The sequence below is a fragment of the Arachis ipaensis genome, chromosome B01 (genome assembly GCF_000816755.2).
Source record: "Arachis ipaensis cultivar K30076 chromosome B01, Araip1.1, whole genome shotgun sequence".
NCBI classification, from domain to species: Eukaryota; Viridiplantae; Streptophyta; class Magnoliopsida; order Fabales; family Fabaceae; genus Arachis; species Arachis ipaensis.
Window position 1 is genome coordinate 72035163 of NC_029785.2, and position 6569 is coordinate 72041731.

Sequence of the window (6569 nt, forward strand, 5' to 3'; positions counted from 1 at the left end):
TCTTGTTGTTATAATTTGAATAAATCACAAAATTATCGCTAATCTACACCTATATAATTAATGTCGAGGCTAAGGGCGTTCTCATAAAATGGGTTAAATATGGCTTATTTTAAGCTTGTAGGGTAAAAAATGTAGGTTTTGTGAAAGAAAAAGAGAAAGTATCATTTTTTTTCACAATGAATTAATTTTTACTTTGGATTTCTGTACGTATTACTCATTATATCATTCTACAATAGGTTGTATTTTGACTTTAAAAATGTTAATGTGTGTGTTCTGATATTAGTATGTATATTTCTCTTTTTTAAATTTATTTTAAAAAATATTTTTATTATAATTATATAAAAGTTAGCATTTAAAGGTTATATATATTATTTCTTTTGTAGTTTATGGGTCTAAAGTTTGATAGCCAAAGCATTTTGTTTAAGTTTTTAATTTGATATTCTTCTTTGATTATTTTATAGAATAAGAACGTATTCTTCGTTTTTCATCAAAATTGATCTTTTTAAGGTACAAATTACAATTTTTTATGTAATCATTCTATTATTATTCTTTTGATAATTATTCTTACTCAAACTTATTCTTTTCGTCATATATTAAGGCGTGATTATCTTTTGCTAAAAATGTTTACAATACACCACATTCATCAAATATCATCTCAAGTTGTACTCACTCATTCAGATTCTAATTACATAGATGCAAGAGTTTCAGGTTCTAATTACATAGATGTAAGAGTTCAATGAAGGGTAATTAACTCTATTTTATGGAAGGATGATTGGATTTACTCATATATTATAACCAACCTAATGGAATATGGGTCAAGTTAATTTTTTAAGAGAAACTCGATTTTTAATTGAGCAATTGCTTCTAAGAAGTTTTACAGGCCAAGTTCAAATTCCATCATTTTCATGCTCTATGTCTACTCGAAAATCTTTAAAGTGGAGTATATAATAATGAGATTGAATTTTCTCAATTAAGTTCAATTTTATTAAATTTGTGTCAAGTTTGGATATGCAATTTTAAATATTAGTACTGTATTAAATTTTCTTCTTTTAAGTTTTTCGCAATAAAAATAATTTTATAACATGTGTGTATATATATTGTAAGTTTTTTCAAAAACTACCGATCTTCTGGTGGTGCATTAATACAATGCCATTAATAGAAACAAAGATCAATTAATTAGTTTCTCAATATGACTATTACATGGATAGTATATGATAAAGCTTATTTAACAAGAGGATGATCTAAAATTTGCGCAAATTCTAAATGTTTGAACAAATGACGTTGTTTCAGTTGGTTGTCATTTTGAAAATATCGTTTCGAAAATGATTGTAATATTTGTGTAAGGATTAGAATAACTTAAATATTATTTAAATAATTTAGTTCTAATATTAGTATTTGATTAAATTAATTTTAGAAAAATTTAAATTGTTGTCTCAATTTATATTATTATTAGTAATTTAATACAACAAATAATATTTTAAAGTAATTTTGAGGAAGAGGGCGCTGGTGCTGACGCGGAAGAGGGAGCTAGAGAAGAAGAAGAACGACGTTGTTTTGCCGTTCCTTTGTCGCAGCTGAAGCTCGCCGCCACTACTGCTGCAGTCCGCGTCGTTGTCGCCGCCGAGGGAAGCCAGCATCGTCCATGGGTAAGGTAGAAGCAAGAGTTCGCGAAGAGAGAGAGTGATGCATGTGCCCAGTTACCGTCCGTGTCGCCATCGTCATCCTCGTCCAAACCGTCACCGTTGCTGCCAGCTCCCAACACCATCAAGGCTAGTCATGGATGGGGGAGGAAGAAGCTGCCTCTGTACCGAAGAATGCCACTATCGTCGCCGGGAAACACTGTTGGTAAGAGTTTTGTGTTCGGTTTTCGTTCTTTTGAATTCCTGAATTATTATCGTCACTGCATAATTGTTATAGTCACCGGAGTTTTTGGTTGCCGCTGTCGCTCTAGATAGTTGTCGAAGCTGCTGCCTGGTCGATTCAAAGTTGCGGTTGCGTTGTTCTGTTGTTCTAGTAAGTATCTTGGTCTCGGAACCCTCGCTGTTAGTACTCTGTTGTATGTTTTAAGGTTTTTGAGATATTAATATTTTACGATTTAGTAACCGAGGTTTCATATTGTAATTAAAGCTGTATCTGCTGTTGCAAAAGTGATTGGAGTTGTGGTTGCAACTGCCGATGATTTCGGGTTGAGATAAAAGATTTTCGTGATGCGTTGGTTTATGGGTTTGACTTTTTGAGGAAGGTTTTTCTAAAAAACTCAATTTTTATAATTTGAAATTGTTATAAATGGATATTGATGTGAGAAATATATTTTTGGTGATTATGCAAGTCTTATGAATGGTCTAGCCTGATTTGGAAGAATATGACTTTTTATTTGAATTGAATTATTAATTAATTTTGTTAAACCGGTGGTTGCTGAATTGGTTTTATTAAGGTTTTGAAAATGAGTTGAGTCATTGGAAAAGGTTGAGGAAATAGTTTGGTTGGGACCCAAAAAAGGTGGCAAAGTCCGAATTTTTGGGGAGACGCTGTCGAAATTTTGTTATAAAATTTAAGACTTTGTTTGAAATTTTATTTAGAAAAAGATTGGATTTGAGAAATTATACTATTTGATTTTTGATTTATTAAGAAAATAGTTATGTTTTGAGTTTAATTTATTTAAGAAAAGTATATGTTTTGAGGTCGATTTGGTAAGGAAAGAATTATACTGTCTTAAGTTTGATTTATTTAGAAAAGAATTATTTTACAATTTTAAATTATTTAGAAAAAGTATTATGTTTTAAGGTTGATTTAAATATGAAAAGGGCATGTTTTGAATTTGACTTAAGAATTTTATTTGGAGGAGTTTTAGTGAATTTTAAAAGTAATTGAATTTTGATTGAATGATTTTGTTTTGCGACGTCTTGGAAAAAGTTAAAAAATTAGTTTTAAGGATGAAATGAAGATTGGTTTTGGTTTTGAAATTGGTTCGGAACTTCTAATTTGGATGAATTGGTTTTGATTTGATTTAGAAACTTTATTTAATTAATTCAATTTAAGAAAACAATGATTTAAAGAATCTTTAATGAATTTAAGAAAATAAAATTGGTTGTTGATGAGCGGGTATTTTATACGCCTTTTGGGGTTAATTTCATATAGATTTTAGTATATTTTAGTTAGTTTTTAGTTTATTCTCATTAGTTTCTAGGAAAAATTCATATTTCTGGACTTTACTATGAGTTTGTGTGTTTTTCTGTAATTTCAGGTATTTTCTGGCTGAAATTGAGGGAGCTGAGCAAAAATCTGATTTAGGCTGAAAAAGGACTGCTGATGCTGTTGGATTCTGACCTCCCTGCACTCAAAGTGGATTTTCTGGAGCTACAGAACTCCAAATGGCGCGCTTCCAATTGCGTTGGAAAGTAGACATCCGGCGCTTTCCAGCAATATATAATAGTCCATACTTTTCTCAAGGATAGACGACGTAAACTGGCGTTCAACGCCAGTTCCATGCTGCTGTCTGGCGTCCAGCGCCAGAAACAAGTTAGGAGTTGGAGTTCAATGCCAGAATTAGATCCAGAGCTGGCGTTGAATGCCCAAAACAGCCTTATGCACGTGAGAAGCTTTAGTCTCATCCCCAGCACACACCAAGTGGGCCCCAGAAGTGGATTTCTGTACCATCTATCATAGTTTACTCATTTTCTGTAAACCTAGGTTACTAGTTTAGTATTTAAACAACTTTTAGAGATTTATTTTGTATCTCATGACATTTCAGATCAAAACTTTGTACCTTTTTGATGGCATGAGTCTCTAAACTCCATTATTGGGGGTGAGGAGCTCTGCTGTGCCTCGATGAGTTAATGCCAGTATTTCTGTTTTCTATTCAATCATGTTTGTTCCTATCTGTGAAGAAGAAGATAGAGAGAAAGCAGAGATTCAAAAGGCAAAGCACCTCCAAAACTCAACATATTCTCATTTACTGCATAACAAGTAACCTTTAATTCATGCTCTCTTATTCATTTGCAAGTCAATTGATAGCCACTAATTAATATCCTGACTAAGAGTTGCAAGATAACCATAGCTTGCTTCAAGCCAACAATCTCCATGGGATCGACCCTTACTCACGTAAGGTATTACTTGGACGACCCAGTGCACTTGCTGGTTAGTTGTGCGGAATTACATAGTGTGAAGTAATTTTCGTGCACCAAGTTTTTGGCGCCGTTGCCGGGGATTGTTTGAGTTTGGACAACTGAGGTTTATTTTGTTGCTTAGATTAGGAAAAAAATTTGTCTTTTTGGTTTAGAGTCTTTTATTATTTATACCTTGTTAAAACACTTTAAATTTATAGCTCAATTAGTTAGAGCGTGGTGCTTATGTTCTTAGTAATTGGCTATTTTATTTTCAAAATCTTTTTCAAAAATAATTTTTCTTTGAATAAATCTTGTGCCAAACTTTAAGTTTGGTGTTTTCTTGTTGATTTTTCTTTGTTTTTCGAAAATTTTAGTTTGGTTTTCTAAAAATTTTAAGTTTGGTGTTCTTTCTTCATGTTCTTGTGTTCTTGTGAGTCTTCAAAGTGTTCTTGAGTTCTCCTTGCGTCTTGATCTTAAAATTTTTATGTTTGGTGTTCCTTGGTGTTTTTCCTCCAGAATTTTCGAAAACAAGGAGCATTAGATCTAAAAATTTTAAATCTTGGGCTATCTTATTGTTTCTCTCTCCTCCTTAAATTCAAAAATATCTTTTCTCTCTATTTTTAAAAAAAATTTTTGAAAATTATTTTTAAATTTCAGATTTTTTTTTCAAAATTTAAAATCTTTTTCAATTCATATCTTTTTCAAAACTTCCTGACCACTTTCTCTCTCCTCAATTTTTTCGAAAATCTTCACCTATTTTTTTATTTTAATTTATTTTCGAAATAAATAAAAAAAATAAAAATAAAAATACATTTTTTATTTTACATCATCTCCCTTTCTCCATCATGGATCTAAGTGGAAATGAACAGTTCAGGAGGACTCTGGGGTCATATGCTAATCCCTCTACTGCTTCATATGGGAGTAGTATCTACATACCCTCCATTGGAGTCAGTAGCTTTGAGCTGAATCCTCAGCTCGTTATCATGGTGCAGCAAAGCTGCTAGTATTCCGGTCCTCCACAAGAAGAACCTACAGAGTTTCTGGCACAGTTTTTACAAATTGCTGACACAGTACATGATAAGGAAGTAGATCAGGATGTCTACAGATTATTACTGTTTTCATTTGCTGTAAAAGGCCAAGTCAAGAGGTGGTTAAGTAACCAACCTAAGGCTAGCATAAGGACATAGAAATAGCTGACATAAAAATTCCTGAATCAATACTTCCCTCCAAAACGGATGACACAGCCAAGGCTGGACATCCAAGGCTTTAAACAAGGAGATAATGAATCTCTTTATGATGCCTGGGAGAGATACAGAGAGATGCTAAGAAAATGCCCCTCTGAAATGTTTTCAGAGTGGGTTCAGTTAGACATCTTCTATTATGGGCTTACAGAAAGAGCTCAGATCTCTTTAGATTGCTCAGCTGGTGGATCTATCTACATGAGAAAGACAATTGAAGAAGCTCAAGAGCTCATTGATACAGTTGCAGAAATCAGCATCTGTACTTAAGCAGTGACCCTTCCATGAAAGAAGAGGCTAAAACAGTAACTGCTGAACTCAGTCCTGCAAAGCAAGCTGCTGAATTCAATCAACAATTGGATTTTCTAACAAAGCAATTAGCTGAATTCAAGGATAAACTACAAGAGATAAGGATGGCTAATATAAACATGGAAGAACAATTGAAGCAAACAAAGCAGCAGCTGTCAAGACAAATAACAGAAGAATGCCAAGCAGTCCAATTAAGAAGTGGGAAAACATTAAATACCCCACCTCCCACCTCCAAGAAGCCAAGAAATGAGCAAACCATCCAAAATCCACCAGAGGACAGTAAGAGCCCAGGAAAAAATAATTCTGGCGCTAAAAAGCCAAGATACCTTATCGTCAAAAATGCCGCTAAGAGGAGCAGGATAAGCAATTTACTCGCTTTGCAGATTATCTCAGGACTCTTGAAATAAAGATTCCATTTGCAGAGGCACTTGAGCAAATACCTTCTTATGCCAAGTTCATGAAAGAGATCTTGAGTCATAAGAAGGATTGGAGAGAAACTGAAAGAGTTCTCCTCACTAAAGAATGCAGTGCAGTCATTCTGAAAAGCTTTCCTGAAAAGCTTAAAGACCCTGGGAGTTTTCTGATACCATGCACATTAGAAGGTAATTGCACCAAGACAGCTTTATGTGATCTTGGGGCAAGCATCAACCTAATACCTGCATCCACTATCAGAAAGCTTGGTTTAACTGAAGAAGTTAAACCAACTCGGATATGTCTCCAACTTGCTGATGGCTCCATTAAATACCCAGCAGGCGTGATTGAAGACATGATTGTCAGAGTTGGGCCATTCGCCTTTCCCACTGACTTTGTAGTGTTGGAAATGGAGGAGCACAATAGTGCTACTCTCATTCTAGGAAGACCCTTCCTAGCAACTGGACGAACCCTCATTGATGTCCAACAGGGGGAAATAACCCTG